The 24,148-nt window shown below is 38.7% G+C and overlaps 1 protein-coding gene across 1 annotated transcript in view; it reads left to right on the top strand.

Moving 5' to 3' along the window:
- Nucleotides 1-15,713: 15,713 nt before the first annotated feature.
- LOC150084470 (uncharacterized) overlaps nucleotides 15,714-24,148 on the top strand; it is a 428,998-nt gene continuing 420,563 nt past the window's right edge. Inside the window, exon 1 of the mRNA XM_090375238.1 lies at nucleotides 15,714-15,870. The gene's annotated coding sequence lies outside the window, so the exon portion shown is untranslated. The remainder of the gene's footprint in view (nucleotides 15,871-24,148) is intronic.

Below are 24,148 nucleotides of genomic sequence, written 5' to 3'. Positions count from 1 at the left end.
CCCAATTCACAAAGGAGGATCAAAGGCTGACACAAGTAATTATAGACCTGTGAGTTTAACTTCTGTTCCAGGAAAATTAATGGAGGCACTGGTTAAAGAAGCACTGCAGGATCATCTAGACAAGACTTCAGTTATAGCTCGGACACAGCATGGTTTTGTTAAGGGGAAGTCTTGTCTGACCAATTTGATTGATTCTATGATGTAGTCACAAAAGAACTGGATGCAAGGAATAACGTTGATATTATATATTTGGATCTTAGAAAGGCTTTTGATACTGTTGCACATGGCAGACTGCTGGACAAATTGGAACAGTGTGACATTGGACACAAATTGCTGCTATGGATAAAGGGATGGTTGAGGGGGTGAAAACAGAAAGTGGTAATCAATGGACACTGCTCATTAACATTAGTCCAGACAGTTGTTTGGACTAATGTTATTAGTCGAGTCCCTCAGGGTTTAGTGTTGGGTCCATTATTGTTTTCTGTATTTATAAATGATATTGAGGATGGTATATCAAGCTTAATGTCCAAGTTTGCAGACGATACAAAGGTTGGCAGGGTTTTTAAGGACACTACTGACGCAACATTACTACTACTGCTGCAACAAGATCTGAAAAGTTTGAGCAGATGGGCTGAGAGGTGGCAAATGAAGTTTAACATTGAAAAATGTAAAGTACTACATATGGGAAACAGCAACCCCAGAGCAACGTATCAACTCTGTAGTACTACACTGACAGTGGTAGAGAATGAAAAGGATCTGGGGGTAATTGTGCAGGCAGATATGAAGTTCTCTGAGCAGTGCAGACGGGCTGCAAGAGTAGCTCATGGTGTCTTGTCAATGATATACAGGAATTTTTCTAGCAGGGATAAGGAGGTGATTATTCCCTTGTATAAGGCAATGGTCAGGCCACACCTTGAGTACTGTAGACAGGTCTGTGTGTGTGTGGGGGGGGGGGAATTAAGAGGAAGTCTTTGATTCTTATTTTGTTGTTTGTTTTTATTTAATGATAATATTAAATATTCTTTATTTTGTTCCCTATTATTTATACAGACCTCTTATTTCTTATACCCCCCACTTACACATCTGACTTTGTTTCACAGGAGAATTTCAGGATCAAGGGAACTTCTCAACTATGTATAATTCCCTTCGGAATGGCTGAGTGTTCAAGAATAAAAAACTCACTAATTAATAAACAACAAAGTTTATTTACATATATATATATATACAACATGAGATACAACTGAACTAGATAGCATGTAATATGACATACAAAGTTAAATCAAAGATACCTTGCATATATTATTCTTATTCCTATTTCCCTTCACTAGCTAATCTGAGTTGACCATTATCACTTGATTCAATCTTCTTGCCCTAACTAACTCATAACACATATACAATCACTATACCTATTTCACTTACTCCTGTATACAATTCTGTTTCATATATTAACAATCAAATATGCTACTTTCATAATTCAGCTCTGTGTTCTCACCACACTGTTACAATATACTCGTAGACCAATCTTAACTTTCCTAAAGTCTCTATTTGTTATTAGACTTTCAGATAAATCAACAAATCTTCATCAAATTAAACACTATATACAGAGTTGCTCATATAACTCAATCTTTACTACCCTTCTAACACATTATAGCTATTTGTACATCAATTTAATCTATTACTCACTCCTTCGTTTCCCTTGCATTATACATTAACCCTTTTTAACATAATAAACTCTGTTAGTATATCTACTTCAGAGATAATTTATCTTTCATTTTACTTTCTAGTGCTATCCCTTTTTTAATTAATTACTATACTAGTTCACTAACAGTCCTTCTACGTCTGGATAGGGCATCCCTGTGTCTCTTAGGAATTTATGGGCTCTTCTCCGGTACTGCTACTTAACCTTCGGTTCAGCTATTCTGGCGGACTCGGGATTACAACTTTACCTTCTCAGCTCACTTATCTGCGCCTTTGCCTTTACCACTGCCTTCAGATGATGGACTAGGGTTATTTCTTTCCTTGGCTTTATCACTGCCTTCAGATGCTGGACTAGGGTTATTTTTCTCCTTACACTACTTATTTTCACGCTGGCCACTTTCACTACCTTCCCTATTAGGGACTAGGTTTATTTCTCCATACACTTCAGCCGATTGCACCCGGGCCAATTACTCTTACCTTCCGACGACGGACAGACTTATTCTCCTTACACTTCACTCATCTGCATAAGGACCACTACCCTTGCCTTCCTCAGATGACAGATTAGACTTATTTGCATACGGGCGACTACCCTTGCCTTCCGATACGGACAGACTTATTTGCTTACGGGCCACTACCCTTGCCTTCCTCCGATGACGGATTAGAATTTAACGATCAACTTTGTTCAATTTATTTGATTTGTTATATTTTATTTTACAATATAACTGTTCCTAAAGTATCCTTTCTTATTAAATTTCTCAGTTTAGGAACGACGATTTGTTATCTTTATATACAATTTACTTGTAAGATTTTAAATCTTACATCTGGAGGCCTCATTTCAATAAGGATGTAGAGCAGCTGGACCGAGTACAGAGAAGGGCAACAAGATTACAGGGATGGGATACACTTCTACAGGGATGGGATACACTTAAATAGAAAGGGTGCAAGAATATTTGCTGATGCTATCGAGGCAGTGTTAGGTGGGTCGGAAAACTGCTAGTTTGGGGGGATACAAAGACTAATAGTTTAACAGTAACCGCAGGCAGAGGTGAAGGTGATTCTTGCACAACTTCTATTAGAATAAGAAGCGACCTGGAGCGAGGGGTGTTGGGGGTTTCAGGGACGGATGGCAGTCATCATGGAATAGTTGGGTATATGGGATGTGTTAGGGTAACAGGGAATAGGCATAGGAGCATGTATGCTTGCATGTATACCAATGCTAGAAGTATAGTAAATAAATTTGATGAATTTGAAGTGTTGGTCAAGACATCAAAGGCGGATATTGTTGGGATAGCAGAGACGTGGTGTCACAAAGATATAAGGAATGCAGAACTGGAATTTGGGGAGTACAATGTGTACAGAAAGGATAGACAGGACAGAAAGGGAGGGGGTGTTATGCTGTTAATTAAGAAAAACATAAAATCAAAGGAAGTGCACCCAGTTAATATAGATGAACAGTGCTCTGTTGAGTCAGTTTGGTGTGAGATAAGCACTGCGAAAGGAAAAATAAGAGTAGGAGTGTGTTATAGGCCTAATGACTTGAATGAGTACAATGAACAATTGTACAGAGAAATAGAGTGGGCCAGTAAATCAGAATGTCTTATAATGGGAGATTTTAACTTCCCAGATATTGACTGGAACTTGTGGGTTGGGCACTCACACACTAGTCAGACTTTTGTGGAGTTATTGGATGATTGTTTTCTGCAGCAGCATGTTCGAGAGGCAACCAGAGAAAGTAACACTCTTGATCTGGTTATCAGCAGTGATCATTCGTGTATTAAGAATTTGCAGATAAAGGAACCACTAGGTGGCAGTGATCACAGTGTGCTGAAGTGGGATTTACTCAAAGAGGTAACTACCGTCAGGGGTAAAGGAAAGGGTTTTTGCTTCCGTAAAGGGGAGTACAGTGGTCTCAGACAGTTTTTAAATTCTGTACAGTGGGATCAACTGACGATGTTACAAACAGTAAATTCTAAGTGGGAAGCATTCAAAGAATTAATCGTGGAAGCTACTAGACTTTATATACCGATTAAGAAATATCGTTCAAGGTTTAGGCCTAAATGGTTATCAAATGAACTAATGAGACTCGTGACAGAGAAGAAAAATGCATGGGATGCATATAAATTATCAGGCGACGCAGAAGCCTGTAGCAGATATAAGCTAGTCTGTAATCAGGTCACAAAGGAGGTTCGGCAGGCAAAGGCGGATTACGAGAAATCTTTGGCAAAAGGTGCTAAGAAAAACAGCAAGGATTTCTTTACTTATATAAACTCTAAAAGGAAGGGGATGAATATGATTGGACCACTTGACATCGATGGTTCGACTGTTGATGATCCTGCTCAGATAGAAAACAAACTGAATGAGTATTTTGCATCTACATTCACACGTGAGGAATTATTACAATTTGAAAATGGAAGAAGGTTATCAAATTGTAGCAGTGTGCTTAATGATTTTGTAATAACTGAGAGCAAAGTGGAGGAGAAATTGTTGAAGTTAAACATAAGAAAGGCACCTGGGGTGGATGGGATCTATCCAGTTATTTTAAAGGAGGCGGCAAAGCAACTAAGCAAACCCTTAGCCATAATTATGAGAGCATCCTTGGACTCAGGGGAGGTTCCCACGGACTGGAGATGTGCAAATGTGTCCCCAATTCACAAAGGTGGATCGAAGGGTGACACGAGTAATTACAGACCAGTTAGTTTAACTTCTGTTCCGGGTAAAATAATGGAGTCGCTGGTTAAAGATGCATTGCAGGATCATCTAGACAAGACTGCAGCGATAACTCAAACACAGCATGGGTTTGTTAAGGGAAAGTCTTGTCTGACAAATTTGATTGGTTATTATGATGTGGTCACAAAGGAACTGGATGCAAAAAATAATTTTGATATCATATACTTGGATTTCAGGAAAGCTTTTGACACTGTTGCGCATGGAAGACTACTGTACAAATTGGAGCAGAATGGTATTAAGGGTAAGTTGCTACAATGGATAAAAGGATGGTTAAGTGGGAGAAGACAGAGGGTGGTAATCAATGGGTGCTGCTCTTCGTGGACTAATGTTATTAGTGGAGTCCCACAGGGTTCGGTGTTGGGTCCACTGTTGTTTTGTGTATTTATCAATGATATTGATGAAGGTATATCAGGCTTAATGTCGAAGTTTGCAGATGACACAAAGGTTGGCAGGGTTGTTAATGACAGTAATGGCAGTGTGCTACTGCAACAGGATCTAGATAATTTGGGCAGATGGGCTAAGAAGTGGCAACTGAAGTTCAACCTTGACAAATGCAAAGTACTGCATATGGGTAGAAATAACCCCAGAGAAACGTACCAACTGTGTGGTACTACACTTAAGGTGGTAGAAAATGAAAAAGACCTGGGAGTAATTGTGCAGTCAGATATGAAGTTTTCTGAGCAGTGCAGACAGGCTGCTAGGGCGGGTCATGGGGTTTTGTCAATGATATATAGGAATTTTGCTAGCAGGGAAAAGGAGGTGATTGTCCCTCTGTATAAGGCAATGGTCAGGCCACGCCTTGAGTACTGCGTACAGGTCTGGAGGCCTCATTTTAGGAAGGATGTAGATTTGCTTGAGCGTGTACAGAGAAGAGCAACACGATTGGTGAGGGGAATGAAGGGATTCTCTTACCAAGAGAGGCTTAAGTTCTGCAAATTGCAGTGGCTGGAGACTAGGCACCTGCGCGGTGATCTGATTGAGGTCTATAAGGCCTTGAATGGGTTGAGCACGCTGAATTCTGATGGGATCCTTCCACTTGTTCAGATTACCAACCTACGGGGACATAAGTTCAAATTAAGAAAGGACAGATGTAGAATAGATGTGCGGAAATTTGCCTTTAGCCAGCGGGTGGTTAATTGCTGGAACAAACTTCCATCTGTCGTTGTAGAAGTTGATAGGTTAAATAAATTTAAGGAGGAACTGGACAGGCATTTGGAGGGAATGGTGTGATTTTTTTTTTTTTTTTTGGCTGATGCTGCATAAGCTCCTACACTTGCTTTCTTGCATCATGTGCCACTACTACTACTACTACTACTACTACTACTACTATTAGTCAATGAAACAAAGAGTTGCTCTTAGGAAGAAAGGCTTAAATTTTGCAAATTACAGTGTCTGGAGGCTAGGCACCGGCGAGGTGATCAGATAGAGGTGTATATAGCCGTGAATGGTTTGAGCATGCTCAATGCTGATGGGATTCTTCCTCTTGCTCGGAATAATCACCTGAGAGGGCATAAATTCAAATTGAGGAAAGACAGATGTAGGATAGATGTGCGGAAATTTGCCTTTAGCGGGTTGTTGGTTGGTAGAATAGACTTCCATCACTTGTTGTGGAAGTTGATAGCCTAAATAAATGTAAGGCTCAGCTGGACAGGTATTTCGAACGAACGGAGGGGTGAAACTGAAGTGTTTTTTTTTTTGCTTTCTTGCATCATATACACCTCAATCAGATCACCTCGCAGGTGCGTAGCCTCCAGACTGTAATTTGCAAAATTTAAGCCTTTCTTCATTAGAGCAACCCTTTGTTCCATTCACTAATCTTGTTGCCTTTCTCTGTATTCGTTCCAACAGCTCTACATCATTCTTAAAATGAGGCCTCCAGACCTGTATACAGTGCTCAAGGTGTGGCCTAACCATTGCCTTATACAAGGGGATAATCACCTACTTATCCCTGCTAGAAAAATTCCAGTATATCATTGACAAGACACCATGAGCTACTCTTGCAGGCTGTCTGCACTGCACAGAAAACTTCACATATGCCTGCACAATTACTCCCAGGTCCTTTTCCTTCTCTGCCACTGTCAGTGTAGTACCACAGAGTTGATACGTTATGCTGGGGCTTCTGTTTCCCATATGTAGTATTTTACATTTGTCAATGTTAAACTTCATTTTCCACCACTCAGCCTATCTGCTCAACTTTTCTAGATCCTGTTGCAGCACCGTACTGCCATTAGTTTCCTTAATAACCCTGCCAATCTTCGTATCGGCTGCAAACTTGGACATTAAGCTTGATATACCATCATCCATATCATTTATAAATACAGAAAACAACAATGGACCCAACACTGAACCCTGCGGGCTCCACTAATAACATTAGTACACAATGAGCAGTGTCCATGGATTACCACTCTCTGCCTTCTCCCATTCAACCATCCCTTTATCTATAGGAGCAATGTGCCACCAATGCCACACTACTCAAATGTTTTCAGCAGTCTTCCATGTGCAAAAGTATCAAAAGCCTTTCTAAGATCCAAATATATGATATCAAAGTTATTCCATGCATCCAGTTCCTTTGTGACCACAACATAGTATCCAATCAAATTGGGCAGGCAAGACTTTCTCTTAACTGAAACATGCTGTGTCCAAGCATGGTTTCCAAGCATAACTGAAGTCTCGTCTAGATGATCCTGCAGTGCTTCTTTAACCAATGCCTCCATTAATTTTCCTGGAACAGAAATTATACACAACAGGTCTGTAATTAGTTGTGTCGCCCTTTGACCCTCCTTTATGAACTGGGGTCATATTTGCACGTCTCCAATCCATGGGTACCTCTCCTGAGTACAAAGAAGCTCTTATAATTATGGCTAGGGGTTTGCTTACTTCCTTTGCTGCCTCCTTTAATTTAACTGTATAGATCCCATCCACCCTTGGTGCCTTTTTATATTTATCTTCAACAATTGATCCTCCACTTTCATCTCTGTTTTCACAAAACCATCTAGCTCACTGCGAGAGTTTAATTCGCCTCTGGAACTCCCCTCCCTGAATAACTCCTCATGTGTGAATGTAGAATGCAAAATAATCATTTAGTTTGTTAGCCACCTGGCAGGATCATCAACAGTTGAACCACCAATATCCAGTGGATCAATTTGATTCATCCCTTTCTTCTAGAGTTTACATAGGTAAAGAACTCTTTGATGTTTTTCTTTGCATCCTTTGCCAAAGATTTCTCATAATCTGCCTTTGCCTGCCTAATCTCCTTTGTGAATTGGTTACAGAACAGCTTACATCTATCATAAGCTTCCAATATTACTCATTAATTTATATGTATCCCATGCATTTTCTCTGCTATATGTCTCATTAGTTCATCTGACGTCCATTTAGGCCTAAACCTTGAACAATATTTCTTATTTGGTATGTAAAGCCTAGTAGCGTCCAAGATAAATTCTTTGAATGCTTCCCATTTTGAATTTGCTGTTGGTAACATCATCAGTTGGTTACACTGTATAGAATTTAAATACTGTGTCAGGCCAATGTAGTCGCCTTTACGAAAGAAAAATCCTTCCCTTTATCCCTGACGGTAGTTACAGCTTTGAGTAAATCCCACTTCAGCACACTGTGATCACTGACACCTAGTGCATTCTTAATGCATGAAGAATCACTACTGATATAATTAGTTCAGGAGTATTACTCCCTCTAGTTGCCTCCAGAACATGCTGATTTAGAAAACAACCATCCAATAAATCCACAAAAGCCTTGCTAATGTGTAAGTGACCAATCACAAATTCCAGTCATCATTTGTCAATTTTAAACTTCAGTTGCTACTTCTCAGCCCATTTCCCTAACTTGTCTAGTGTAAAAATGCCTTCATTTTTACTTTTTATTCGCCTTTGAGAGCAGTCACCGCTCCAAGTCACCCTATACTTTTGCCACTACTATATTTGTAGAACAACATCTACTTCCTCTGAAGGCTGTTTTTGTTTTGCTCTAGCACGCGCTCGTTGATGCCGCGCTAGGGAAAACAGCAGTTGAAACATTATTCCACCGTAATGAGTCCGGTTGGATCACAGCAAGTGATCGTCACTCGATCGGATCGGACGAACGTCATGCACGTAATATTTATGAAAACGGTAAGAAAGTATGTGACTTTCTTCGGGGAAAAGAGAGTAACATTAGTAAGAAACATAATTTTTAGTGTAATCTGAACCAGGTAACTACGTGGTGCTTGTTGTTTGTAGATTCATTGTGTAGGAGTGGGCGAACTTTATGTCTGGTAACCTCCGCTGGGCAGTGCAGTTCGGAGACGTAACTCCATGCAGATATGAAGTTCCCCTTGCTCCTCATAAATCCCATTTTTGGCTGTATCAGGTCTCCTAGATGACAGTCCCTGGCTTTTCTTCTTCCCGTAAAGCTGACCTGTGAACCAATACAAGATCGGGGAACTCAAAGAAAAAAGGACATATATATATATATATGGAGAGGGGAGAAGGAAAAGGGGTGGCTTTGTTGTGGTTGTTGTTGGTGTGCTGAGAGAGAGAGAACAAGAAACCGAGAGAGCGGAACGCGGAAGATTTTCTTTTTTCTGGTGAGATCATCTGACAAAGAGAGGACGTCTCGAGAGTTGATGTGTTGCCCCTATCCAGAATTATCAAACCCCGGAACATAACCAGGAGTTTTCTGGTGAGTCCACCCTAATTTCCTGATATTTACCGGAATGAAACTGTCAAACAATCAGACCTACCCTTTATTTACCTATGTCGTTAATAGACATCCCTCGTCCTAGGTACACACTATGATAAGTGTCTATTTTATGGCGCTTAGACCCGAGGATTTATTACCAATAAGAACCACTATTAAATGCATTACTATCAGTTATTGTCAAACTTATATGTCAACTTTGCACTGGTACCTAAATACTTGGATAGCGAGATGTTTGTCAATTCCTGAGAGTACGAGCAATAGCTACCTACCAAAGGCCACGTGAAGAACGTAAGCCAATTGGTATACATGTACCATCAATATTTTAACCGAGAGTTATGTTGTAATTAAAGTATAGAGTTTTACCTTTTTGATATATTAAGTTGCAATAATTTGTCACTTTTATCCATTTTGTAAGATATACGTAATAAATCATGTTTTGTTTATTCATCCTTGCCCCTTAGTCATTCTCTTGCTACACACTATCCACCGCACAAGTTATAGTAAAAGAACCATAATTTTGCGGCACTCTGACGTCTAACTACTGGGAGGAGCTCAGAGTGAATTACACAGCGCCTTCTTTATGTTACGAGCTTATTCTCCACGATTCAGAAGAGGTCTTGAGAACACGATATGTTTGTCCTAAAATTAAACCACTAGTCAATCATATAAAACACAGGCGTTTTCTGGAACATCAATATTAGTGCTTGAACTTTCCCGGAAACCTTATTGTACACATTGAATGATGAGCAATAGTATTCTCCCTTAGTAGAGCATTACCCAGCAAGCAAGCACACGATAACGGGAAGACCTGTGGAACACTAGATCCAGTTGGAGTAGCATACTGTCCTTACTGTCATTAACAACCCTGCCAACCTTTGTGTCATCTGCAAACTTGAACATTAAGCCTGATATACCTTCATCAATATCATTGATGAATACATAGAACAACAATGGCCCCAGTACTGAACCATGGGGAACCTCACTAATAACATTTTTCCATAAAAAGCAGTGTTCATTGATTACCACTCAGTCGTCTCCCACTCAACCATCCCTTTATCCAATGTATCGACTTACAATTAACGCCATACCTCTCCAATTTGTACAGCAATCTTCCATGTGCAACAGTATCAAAAGCTTTCCTGAAATCCAAGTATATGGTATCAAAATTAATTTTGACATTCAGTTCCTTTGTGATCACATAATACTGTCCAATGAAATTGGCTAGACAAGACCTCCCTTTAAAAACCTCATGCTGTGTCTCAACTATTACTGCGGTCATGTCTAGATAAATCTTGCAATGCTTCTTTAACCAGTAACTCCATTATTTTCTCCGGAACAAAAATTAAACTAACAGGTCTGCAATTACTTGTGTCACCTTTTGAACCCCCTTTGTGAATTGGAGATACATTTGCACACGTCCAGTCCATGGGGATTTCCCCCCAAGTACAAGGAAGTTCTCATGATTATGGGTAAACTTTTGCTTACTTCCTTTGCTGCCTCCTATAATATAACTGGATAGATCCCGTCAACCCCAGATGCCTTCCTTATGTTTAACTTCAACAATTTCTCCTCCAAATTGCTTTCATTTATTACAAAATCATTAAGCACCCTGTTAGTTTGATAAACTTTTGGCCTTTTCCTCCCTTAATAAGTCCTCATGTGTGAATGTAGGAGGGAAAATACTTATTCAGTTGTTAGCTGTGTGAGCAGGATAATCAAAATTCGAACCACCGATATCAACTAGACCAATCTGATTCATCCCCTTCCTTTTAGAGTTTATATTAGAGAAGAATCCTTACTGTTGTTCTTAGAATCCTTTTCCAAAGATTTCTCGTAATCTACCATGGCTTGCCTAATCTTCTTTGTGACTTGATTACAGACTAGTTTATATCTGCCATAGGCTTCCGTGTCGCCTGATAATTTATAGGCATCCCATACATTTTCTTCTAAGCCACGAGCCTGATTAATTCATCTGACATCCATTTAGGCTTGAACCGTATTTCTTAGTTGGAATGAAAAGTCTAGTGGCCTCCAAGATTAAGTCCCGGAACGCTTCCCATTTAGAATTCAACGTTGGTAACATCATCAGTTGATCTCACTGTACAGAATTTGGAAACACTTTGAGATGCCCGTAGTGACCTTTATGAAAGCAAAAGCCCTCATCTTTAGCCTTGATGGTAGTTGCATCTTTAAGTAATTCCCATATCAGTACATTGTGATCACTGTCACCCAGTAGTTCCTTTATCTGCAAATTCTTTATGCATGAATAATCACTGCTGATAATCATATCAAGAGTATTATTCCCTCTGGTTGTCTCTCTACCATGCTGCTGTAGAAAAGAATCAACCAATAAATCCAAAAAAGTCTTGCTAGTGTGCGAGTAAGCACCCACAAGTTCCAATCAATATCTGGAAAAAATTAAAATCCCCCTTTATAAGACATTCTAATTTACAAACTCACTATTTCTCTCCACAATTGCTCATTATACTCATCAGATTCATTAGGTCTATAACACACACCTTCTCACATTTTTCCTTTCCCAGTGCTTATATCACACCAAACAAACTATATTGCATTGTCCACCAACATCAATTCGATGCACTTCTTTAGATTTTTTTTAACTAACAGTATAACTTCTCCCTTCCTGTCCTGTTTATCCTTTCTGTACAGATTGTGCTCCCTAACTTCCAGTTATGCACTGCTTATATCTGTGTAACCCCACGTGTCTGATTTACCAACAATATCTGCCTTTGATGTCTTAACTAGCACTTCAATCTAATCAAATTTACTAACTGTTCTCCTAGAATTGGTGTACATGCACCTGTTTCTACTGTTAGTTACCCTAACACTGCCCATGTATATATCTGTTCCGCTATGACTCCCAACAGTACTGGAAATCTTCAGTCTTAATTTCTATGCTGCTGCTCATTCCAATAGAAGCTTGTTGTTGTTGTTATTTGGTTTTTAGGAGCATTAGCAACTAAGGCCATATTGCTCCGGGATATGCGGTGGTCATTCCCTGAATGACCTTTCCGCATCCTCCGTATTTGGTGGTGACGGGCTCGAACCCCGGTCTAATCAAGAAGCGTGTGCTACGCACTGCTGCTCCTTCCCACCTGGCTACGGAGGCGCCAAATCCAATAGAAGCAGTGCAAGAATCACTTTTGCTTGTGCCCACTGTTAACCTTTCAGTCTGTATCCCCCAAGCTAGCAGTTTTCCGAACCATCTAACACTGCCTCGATAGCATCAGCAAATATTCTTGCAACCTTTCTATTTAAGTGTACCCCATCCAGTGGTGGGATTCAAATAATTTAACAACCGGTTCGCTGCCCTAATGACCGTTCTAAGTATAAAAAAAACTATATACCGAAAGGTAGTTTATTCTTTCATGCAGTTAATACTTAAATAAGAACAATAAAAGAGGTCCGCAAATCTAGATTATGTTATAAGAAAGAGTGTTAAAATATTAATGAAAAAATATTAAATAATACCTGACAAAAAACTAAAACTGTTATTTAAGATATTTCCATATTGCTTCTTGATTGGCGTCCTCGCTTGCAATTTTCTTCCCTTTTATCCGAGCATCATCGGCTGAATGATTTATCCTTAACCACTGTAGGAGTAGGATCCCATTCCTTTAGAGGTAGGCCGATTAGACTAATAGTCTAATAGTCTAGACTAATAGTGTTTGATATATTAGAAACAGTTAGGCGACTTCTCTTCTCTGAACATATTATGTTCATCTTTGAAAAACCCCTTTCCGCTTCTGCTGAACTTACAGCAATTGTTCTGACAATATTTTTAGCTCTTTGAACACTTTCAGGAATTGCATAATTCTGGGAATTTTTTAAAACGTTTTCCAAGAAATCTCGATAATCATTAATATCAATTTGGTAATTAAAAATGTCATTAAATACGAGCAATTGTTCTTCAGCTGCTTTCCATGGAACTAGTACTTCTTCAATATTCCAGTAATCTGGCTCCAAAAAATTGAGAAATTGTAATTTATTCCTATCTTGAAATTGGTTACAACTTGCTTTTAAATGTTCACAATCCATTAGTCTTTTTTTATTCAAATTCGTTACGATGTTTTCTAAAAGTCTTTCTCGAGGAAGCCCGAGACAAATCGATGATTTTCTACAAATTTTATATTTTTGAAGGTTTCTGAAGTAATTAATTCATCAACTTTTTTTTCGTATGGACCCATTTCCTTTCCAAGCATTTGAAATGCTTTAATAGATCTTATCACGAATTTTTCAGCCTTTATTATGTCTATATTTCTTGCTTGCAGTGCATTTGAAAGAAGAGAAATTTCATTGAAAATATCAATCATCAATGCCAAATCAGTTATAAAATATATATTTTCAAGATGGGCAGCCATACCTAAGTACTTTTTATTTGAATAAAAATAGTGATGTAGCGCTGGATAAGCGCGCCACACAGCTAGGGTTGACCTTAAACTACAGGTAGTCCATCTTGGTCCCAAACTATCAATCTTTATAATTTCAATTCCAAGTTGTTCGGATATTTTGGAAAGTTCAATTTGGTTCTTATTGGATTGATGAAAAATAGTATATACCTTATCAATAAATATTTTAAAATGATTTACTTGCTTTGTTTCCTTTATGGAATCATCTAAAACAAGATGGAGGTGATGATTTAAACAGTGCCATATTATTATGTTTGGAAACTCTTTTGCAATCCTAGTGCTCACTCCAGATTTTCCCCCAAGCATAACGCTGGTACCATCGGAGCAAAATCCTATTAAATTTTTTTCTATGTAGTTCTTAGTAAGCCCAACATTATTTAAAAACTTTCCATAACTGAAGAACATATTGTCTCTGCATCTTGTTTTTCCAATTCAACTAGTTCAACGAAAATTGTTGGTGATGTAACTGAATCCAAGGCCAATTCTAATACAACAAATTCTGATTTTGGTTTCTTATTGAAAAAAATCTGTCAAACTCTATTGCCTTTTCATCCTTTTAAGGGCTACTGCAAAAAATTTTTAAAATGTTTTATTTTAATATATTATAGAGCAGGATTTGAATATATTTTAATATTTTTACTGGTTCTGTCCACGTGTGGTCATATCATAAACTTTTATAAACAAAGCACTATGCTTATACCATTGATAAATATCAGTCAGAACATACATTTTCTTAATTTTATCGATACTAAACGAAAATTTCTTGCTGAATTAATAAATGACATAGAATACCAGGCGCCCACCTTAGAGAGAACCCTGATCACAAGTGCCATTTTAACAACCGGTTCGCCGAACTCAACAAAAAATTAGGTATCGGTTCTGCCGAACCGGTGCGAACCGGCTGAATCCCACCACTGACCCCATCCCTGTAGAAGCGGTATCTCCTGCAACAAGCGCAGACCAGGCTGGAAAAAATTTTACCCCTCTAGCATTACACTCTCTCTCCAGGACCGAATTGATCGGCAAAGTTTTCATCATATACTCCCTCCTATCTTGTCTGGGCAGAATTGCAGACACTTTTACAATCAACTCTAACTCGCGACTTTTTTTCAATATTGACCTGTACTTGTTAAGTAAATCTGCAGATCTATTAATCTTAATGTCATTAGTTCTAACGTGTACAACAATATCACATTTTGTGCCCTTAAAAGATATATGCTCTACAACGTCATCAACTTTTGCTCCTGGCAGACATACCCTTGTCCTGTTCCACCCATCCCTTTTGAATTGTATATTTTCCGTCTCCCTGACAATGGAGTCACCATCAATAACTAGTTCCTTCGGGACCAGCGTATTGTGCCTTGGAGATTGCCTCTGTGTTGCCTGATGCACAGGAGTGAGCTCTGCCGTTGAGCTGGGCAGCTGAGAGCTCGACGGGCCCTCATATTAATTTTTTCGTGGTCGTTAACCCTACACCTCAAGCTCTTATAGACACCCATCAGAAGACTTAATTTATTAAGACTCTAGGCATCTAGCACACACAAAGACATCCTCATTGGCTAGATCATGTCCCATTTTAGAAAGTTCAGCAAACATTTCGCACATTTTTTTTAAATTGATGTTGGAGAATCGCCCCCTTCGTTTCTCCCCCGAGTCACAACACTCTCGCTAGTCTGTGATCTTTGCTTCGCAGCTGTAGTCTGTGGGTCATGGTTTCCCTTTAAATACAGTTTAATTAAAAATTGAAGTTAATAAGATTAATATTAATTTTAATTAATTGATAATACTATACGAAGCTAACAGATTCCTAATGCAGTGCATCGTATAACGTTATCTAGTTTTACATTATACCTTACGCTATCAGTTCGAAATAAATACGTTGTGCTATTTCTATCAATTAGAACATGGCAGCCAGTTTATGAATATTTAGCCTATACTAAGCCTATACTCACCAGATGTGAGCCTCTTGGCTTACAACATGGCTTTAGATGCTGATGCTCTTAAAACCCTACTAGAAACAATAAACAGCCAGTAACAATTACACCACGTTTAATAGAAATTTTATTTATGATAATAATAATTAATGCCGTGAGATGGCGATTTCTTAAGTGAAGCAGAAAAGTGATCGTGAGACAATTCCAGGTATCGTGTCTACTATGTATGTAGTAGTATTTTTAATGATGTGCGCTCGATTTGTGGTTTTCGTTGGTGAAAAACAACTATGTAATTTTTAATATTGGCTTGCTCTGCTGTACTCTTTATATAAATTATAATTTTTTATTAACGATGTGTGAAGAAAAGATAAAAGAACCAGTTACATGTAAGTTGCTGACACTACTGCTTTTTATATTCGTCAATGAACATAAACCTTTATATATTATAGCTTTTTTTTTTTTTTATATTTTCTATTGTGATGTTAAAATTTGATTTTTGGTTTAAATGATTAGAAAAAGAAATTGCCCCTTGTGGTATGTTTGAATTTGTCAGTTCAAGAGAGTAGGCATACCGAATTTAATTAAGAGTATAGTGCTAGACTTCTTAGTGAGCAATAAGAAAACGTTTTTCATCATACATGACTTTACGAGGGGAGCCGAGTGGGCAGGAGCGGGAGTGCAGTAGCACACGCTCTTTGAGTAAACCGGGGTTCAAGCCCCTGATTGCTGAATACGGTCGATCTGCCAACCCGCACTGGACCAGTGTGGCAGATTATGGTCCATTTCCCTCAGCATGAATTGTTGAGGAGGCTTCCATCCTGCAGTGGGTTGATAATGGCTGCACTTTACTTTTTTTTTTGACTTTTAATGCATTAGCATTAGTAGAGGCATTTGATGCAAGAAAGCAAGCATATGCAGCATCAGCCAAAAAAAAAAATAAAATAAAATAAAAATAAATAAATAATAAATAAAAAAACAACCACTTCCACTTCACCTCTCCCAATGCCATTTATCTTGCCCTATAAATAGATTTAATAGGTTTTAACTGTGTAGAAATGGCAGATATAAAAAAAAAAAAAAAATTGCCACTTGCATTTTCTTATACAAAATGTAACCGTAACACTACAACTTTCTCAGTGGCGTACAGGAGGAACGATTACAATAAATTTTCTGTTTGTACTCCGGAACAACCACATGGTCAGAGGAGTTCACAAGATCGAAAGAATACAAGAAACAGCACCGTATTTAGCATTAATGGGTTTGAATCTTGGCCACCCAAAGCACGTGCACTTATGTATCATCGCGCGTGATTGTTTACTATACTAAAGCATAGAATAGGTTTTTAATCTTTTGGATAATTGAGGCATTAGTAGAGGCATATGATACAAGAAAGCAAGCTTAAGACAAAAAAAAAAAAAAAAGCTCCCATTTCAACCCTCTGTTCCTGCCAGATACCTGTCCAGCTCAGCCTTAAATTTATTTAGGCTATCAACTTCCACAACAAAGGATGGGTAGAGATTCAGAAAGGGATACCCCTTTCAAAATGGCGGAGAGGAGGGGGAAAGCAATGATTGACAGGTTGACTTTGCCGACTCGCTGCATTCCCCCTCCTCTCCTTGCCCGGTGGATGTCAAGTGATACACGGACAGCACTTGGCACAGCAACAAATATGGTGGCTGAAAACAAAACAAATTTAAAAGTTCAAGTTACAAAAATGCAAATTTTTCGCGATCACAAAATGTTACGTGACATTTGAATAAGTCGGATATAGCTGAAAAGGGGAGAAGGTAATTTAAAAGGAAATTTGGCGAAAGAAAAGGAACGGCAAATCAAAAATTTTTAAAAATAAAACACAAAAGCTGAAAAGGAAAAATATTCGGGGATCGCAGTATGTCATGAGACATCACAAAAGCAGAGCTGAAATGAAGAAAAAAAAAAAAAAGGCAATTTTTAAAAAAACCAAGAAACAAAAATTTACACGAAATGCAACCACTGTTTCTTCTCGCCCATAGATAACTAGACTTTCGCGATCATTAACAACGATAATTTCTAATGCAAGTGAATACAGAAATGTTTTGTTTTAAAAAAATTTCGGTGGGGGCTGCTGCCCCCTAACCCCTGCTGTTTTTTTCCCACAAAATTGGAGCTGAAAAAGAAAAGGGGAAAAGGTAATTTAAGGATAAATAGAACGAATGAAAAGGAACGGCAAATCAACATTTGAAAAAACAAATGCACGTTTTTCTGTGCTATTTTACGAGCATTAACAACGAGAAAGGCTGAAAAGAAGAAAAAGAAAAGGTAATTTTACAGGAAATTTTACGAAACAAAAACAAAAATGCACATTTTTCTATGCTATTTCTATGAAAAACAATCAGATTGAACTGAGACAAAGAAAAACCACTCAACTCATCGGTTAATGGCACTCCATGTTCCCTTGATTTTGTTAGTGTTTGCCCCGGTTTCCTGTGAAAAATACCTGTGACAAAGGAGATTTCATGGCAGCAAGCAACAGGCATCCACACAAATCAAGAACTGACCAAAATGTGATTACGCAATCGTAATCAGCCAATCACAGAGCTAAGTTACTTTATTTTTTAAAAAATTTTCATTTTTATTATTTTTTTTAATTTTTTTTCAGGGGGCTACTGCCCCAGACCCCAGGAATTATTCAGCCGAGAACAATACCAATAAACAAGTTCTTTCGTTTTAATTTTTCGGTTTCGTAACCCAGAAAAACCTCAGCATGCCTCGTGTTTCCAGTGCGTGACACCCATGCCAGCTGTTTCTGTCTGTTAAGGAGATCACGTGACACTGGACAGAGTCAGCCCCCGTCAATCACGACCATATCGCTAGCAGTCTGGAAGGGGTACCCGTTTCTGAATCTCGACCAAAGGATGGAAGTCTGTTCCACCAATCTGCTGGCTAAAGGCAAAAGATTTTTCTTAAGAAAGAGAAGGCAAAAGATTTTTTTTAACCCCCTGTCGCTGGGCACCTCGATTTTAACAAGGTTACTCGAATGGTGTCTAACTCCCCTGTTTTGTTTTAATTATAAAAAATTGTTTAACTTTTTCACAGAATTTAAGATGGTAACCTATTAATTATGATTTGATGAACTAATTTTGATATGTAAGCCAATTAAAATATTAAATATTAAAAAATCTGTAAGCCAATAATAATAAAATTCCAAAATAATAAAATTGTTTTAGAATTTTAAAAGTCGCTGATCCCCAGCGTGAAACGCAGATGCTTGCGTGGCATTTGGCAGATTCAATGTGAACATCTGTATTATTGTCAGCTGTTTACATTTTTGCCGTTTAAATCAAATCTCTGGCAAAACTGGGCACCTGTTGCTCATGTCTCACAGAAGCCATGTCGGAATAAGAGTTGCCTAGAAGAAAGCAAGATGCTTTTTCTCGTTTGGCATTTGTTGAGAGCCAAGCAAGAACCTAATGTCTCATAATCCGTCGTATATTAAAATTAATACAGATATTACTGTGTATATAACCAGTTAGAGAATATTGTTGGGGAAAGATATGTGGTAGGATATGATTTTTTTTTTAAAGAAAAGAGACTAGCCGGTGAAGAAAACTTCTTACTGGCTAGTCTAAACCTCTGCTCCTGTAATTTAGGATTCTTTAACATTGAAAATTGTACCGTCATTTTACTAACTCCTCTCAGAGTCTTTATTACACTCTAAGGTGCCTTGTTGCCGAGCTCTGTAGCCCACATAATCAAAATTTTTCTCGTATCGTTGCTCTTTTGCTGACCTCACCATGCGAGTTGCTGGCCTTTTGATCCTTTAAAGAAGCTCAGTATATTTTTCAGGAGAAGTCTCCATACTTGCACACTGTATTACAAATGGTCTTGTACAATGAGATTATGACCACTGTCTCCCCAGGATGGTTTTGGATAAATCATTGATAGGACACCATGGGATTTCCTGGCTGCCTGTTTACACTGCTGAGAAAATTTCCTATGTGCTCATATTATAACTCCCAGACCCCTTTCTTCCTCTACTGTTTTTAATTCAACCCCACCAAGTGTGTAATTTATTTTGGGGTTGCTATTCCCCAAGTGTAATAAGACCTTGAATTTTGCTACATTGAAACAGCTGCCACTTTTCTGAATATCCTTGTGGCCTGTTCAAGCCATCCTGAAGGAGCGCTGTTTGGTACTGATCATTAACTACTCTACCAATCTTTACATTGTTTGCAAAGCTTAGTTCCCCTAAAACAGTCAGAAGACTAAAATTAGGGGATCTACTAGTAGAGATGACAAATCAAAAACAAGCTGAGCATCTAATAAAAGTGAGATCTTTTGGAGAAATTCCAATAACAGTTACGCCACATTCCACCCTGAACCTTGAAAGGAGTAATTACAGTGGGATCTCCTCAATGTTCCCAAAGATGAAATAAAAGAAGAGTTGAAAGACCAAAGGGTTATTCAAGTGAAAAGGATAACAATTAAAAGAGAAGGAGAAATTATCCCAATGAGGAATATAATTCTAACTTTCAAAACTCTAAAAACAGTAAAAACTGGATATCAAACTGCCCACTGAGACCATATATTCCAAACCCTGTCCAATGCTTTGTGTCAGAAGTACGGACATTCCCAAGGAGTATGCAGAGATTTTTCTATCTGTGCAAAATGTGGGTCACAAGAATGCACGCGCGCACGCACACGCACACACACGCGCCCACGCACACGCACACACACGCGCGCACGCACACGCACACACACGCACGCACACACACACACACACACACACACACAACATGACTGTACAGCACAGAATTCAAGATGCCCAAACCTCAGAGGAGAACATAATGCCTACTCTAAAGAATGTGAAGAATGAAAGAGAAAAAAAGACGACTACAGAAATATAAATATAAGGCAGAAAACATACCAAGAAGCAAAAAAACCATGTGCAAATAGACCAATGTATGCACAGGTAACGCAAACTTATAGGACAATAGAAACACAGACAGATGTAACAATCCCACCAAAAAAATCCATGTCAGACTGGGCATGGTCTCTGCTTATTGAACCAAAACAAAAACCTGATCAGGCATTAAACACACCCATTATGATACCACCAAATAGAGAAACTGCCAAATCTACGAAACAAGCTAGAATCGTTACAGTAAATGAAAATAAAATTGACAACGTGGAAGTAGAAGAAAAGAACCAGACAGAAGAAACAATACTAGAAATTTTTGCAGAAGAAGAAGAGATGGATACCAGAAAGCCATATTCTTAAAAAAGAAGACAAAAAACAGAGAATCCAAAAACAACAAACTCAAGAAAACAAGTCAAAAATACTATAAAAATCAAATAATGAATACATTTTTACATTGCAATCGTAGAGGACTCCACAGCAACTTCGAGGATATCCATGATCTCTTAGCACAGTACAATCTGATTAGTCTGTGTGCAAGAAACAACTCTGGTACAAGAATAACAAATCACTAAAACATTACAATATATACAGAAAAGACAGAATTACAAGCGGCACAGCACATGGTGGCGCAGCAATCCTAGTAAATTATAATAAACCAACTCAACAGATTCCTTTTTGCAGACTATTCTAGAGGTTATAGCAGTAAATTTTCATGTGACAGTTGCCTCCATCTACCTACCATCAAACCAAGATATAACCTATACAGAACTAGAAGACCTAGTAGTTCAATTACCAACATTTTTATGTATCATGGGAGATATGAATAGCCATCATTCTCTATGGGGAAATGAAAATATATAGATAAGAGGTCAAATTCTAGAGAAACTACTTGATAAGCTCAATCTAATACCCTTGAATGATGGGATACCCACATATATGTGGGTATCCCATGTGTGGGACACAAAAGGTGATACTGTTGTACACACTGGCACTAATTAGCATTAGCATTAGCATTAGTAGAGGCATTTGATGCAAGAAAGCAAGCTTATGCAGCATCAGCCAAAAAAAAAAAAAAAAAAAAAACCCACTTCCACTTCACCCCTCTGTTCGTTCAAAATACCTGTCCAGCTGAGCCTTAAACTTATTTAGGCTATCAACCTCCACCACAAGGGATGGAAGTCTGTTCCACCAACCAACCACCTGCTGGCTAAAGGAAAATTTCCGCACGTCTATCGTACATCTGTCTTTCCTCAATTTGAATTTATGCCCTCTCAGGTGATTTTTCTGAGCTAGAGGAAGAATCCCATCAGCATTGAGCATGCTTAAACCATTCAAGGCTTTATACACCTCTATCAGATCACCTCGCTGGTGCCTAGTCTCCAGACACTGTAATTTGCAAAACTTAAGCCTTTCTTCGTAAGAGCACCCCTTTGTTCCATTCACTAATCTTGTTGCCCTTCTCTGTACTCGTTCCAGCAGCTCTACATCCTTCTTGAAATGAGGCCTCCAGACCTGTATACAGTACTCTAGGTGTGGCCTGACCATCGCCTTATACAATGGAATAATCACCTCCTTATCCCTGCTGGAAAAATTCCTGTATATCATTGACAATACTCCATGAGCTACTCTTGCAGCCCGTCTGCACTGCTCAGAGAACTTCATATCTGCCTGCACAACCACCCCCAAGTCCCTTTCATTCTCTACCACTGTCAGTGTAGTACCACAGAGTTGATATGTTGCTCTGGGGTTGCTGTTTCCCATGTGTAGTACTTTACATTTGTCAATGTTAAACTTCATTTGCCACCTCTCAGCCCATCTGCTCAACCTTTCCAGATCCTGTTGCAGCAGCATAGTGTCAGTAGTGTCCTTGACAACCCTGCCAACCTTTGTATCTTCTGCAAACTTGGACATTAAGCCCGATATACCATCATCAATATCATTTATAAATACAGAAAACAATAATGGACCCAACACTGAGCCCTGAGGGACTCCACTAATAACATCAGTCCACGATGAGCAGTGTCCATTGATTACCACTCTCTGTCTTCTCCCCCTCAACCACCCCTTTATCCATAGCAGCAATTTGCCTCCAATGTCACACTGCTCCAATTTGTGTAGCAGTCTTCCATGTGCAACAGTATCAAAAGCCTTTCTAAGATCCAAGTATATAATATCAAAGTTATTCCCTGCATCCAGTTCTTTTGTGACTGCATCATAGTATCCAATCAAGTTGGTCAGGCAAGACTTCCCCTTAACAAAACCATGCTGTGTCTGAGCTATAACTGAAGTCTTGTCTAAATGATCCTGCAGTGCTTCTTTAACCAGTGCCTCCATTAATTTTCCTGGAACAGAAGTTAAGCTCCCAGGTCTATAATTACTTGTGTCAGCCTTTGATCCTCCTTTGTGAATTGGGGTCACATTTGCACATTTCCAGTCTATGGGTACCTCCCCTGAGTCCAAGGAAGCCCTCATAATTAATGACCTTAAGAATAAGACATCTCCAGATTTAGTTAACAAGTACAGGTCAATGTTGGAGAAAAAGTCACGAGTTAGGGTTAAATTTGAAAGTGTCTGCAATTCTGCCCAGACACAATAGTAGGGAGTATATGATGAGAGCCTTGTCAATCAATTTCACCCTGGATAGATTGTGCAAGGCTAACAGGGTAGACTTTTTTTTCAGCCTGGTCTGTGCTTACTAACAGGAGAGATTATTTCTACAGGGATGGGATACACTTAAATAGAAAGGGTGGAAGAATATTTGCCGACTATCGAGGCAGTGTTAGGTGGGTCAGAAAACTACTAGATTGGGGGGATTCACAGACTAAAAGATTAACAGTAGCCGCAGCCAGAGGCAAAATGATTCTTGCACTACTTCTATTGTAATGAGCAGCAAGCCTAGAGAGCAAGTTGCTGGCCACTTCAAGAGCTGCTGGGGGTCATGGGAGATGACTGAGATTCTGTCAGAAAAAGTATATGGGATTTGCAGACTGCAAGTGGAAATGTACATCGTCGAGATTAGAATTGAGACCACGTATATTTGTGAAATGAATTAGGAAGTGTTTGGGAGGTTTAGATCTTTTCGCAGATAAGCTTACTCTATTAGTTTGACAATTCATGGTGTATTCAATAGTAAGAAAAAGTGGGTGGGACATGCTGTATGGAGTAATGAAATTTTTGGATATGGCGTACACATGGTAAGAATATACCTAGATCCTTGACATAATGTGGCCTCGACAATGGCCCCTACATATATACACTACTCGGACTCCCTCCAGTCACTATCTGGCAGAGTAGTGGTAGCAAGATTATACACTAGCTGATCCGGAAGCCTCCTAGAGAGTTACCAATAGGTTCGGTCTGGTGTACTAACTAGCTGCCGGCCTGCGAACACCTTTTTAGAGCTGTACCCTCAAAATGTAAGGAAGATTGGATCTCGCCACGATGTTCCTCCTAACCTCAAAAGTCATACTACATGATGGAAGAGATGGGGTAGGGTTGGGTTGACCGGAACTTAGCTGTGCAGACTAAACATGGGTACCACCACTTCAAGCCTCCAATAAGCAAAGCGGTAGTATTGCACTGGTTTATTAGTATTAGTATTAGTAACGGCCGTATGGTGCAAGAAAGCCTATGGCTTATGCTGCACCAGCCAAAAAAAAAAAAAAAAAAAAAATCCGAACAAAACAATGATAAAAACAAAAATTAAATAAATAAATAATAATAATTAATAAATAAATAAAAATAATAAAATGAAATTAAAAATT

Source organism: Mastigoproctus giganteus, chromosome 6 (genome assembly GCF_048544385.1).
Source record: "Mastigoproctus giganteus isolate SK-2022 chromosome 6, ASM4854438v1, whole genome shotgun sequence".
Lineage (NCBI taxonomy): Eukaryota > Metazoa > Arthropoda > Arachnida > Uropygi > Thelyphonidae > Mastigoproctus > Mastigoproctus giganteus.
This window is presented reverse-complemented; position numbering and strand designations above follow the sequence as displayed.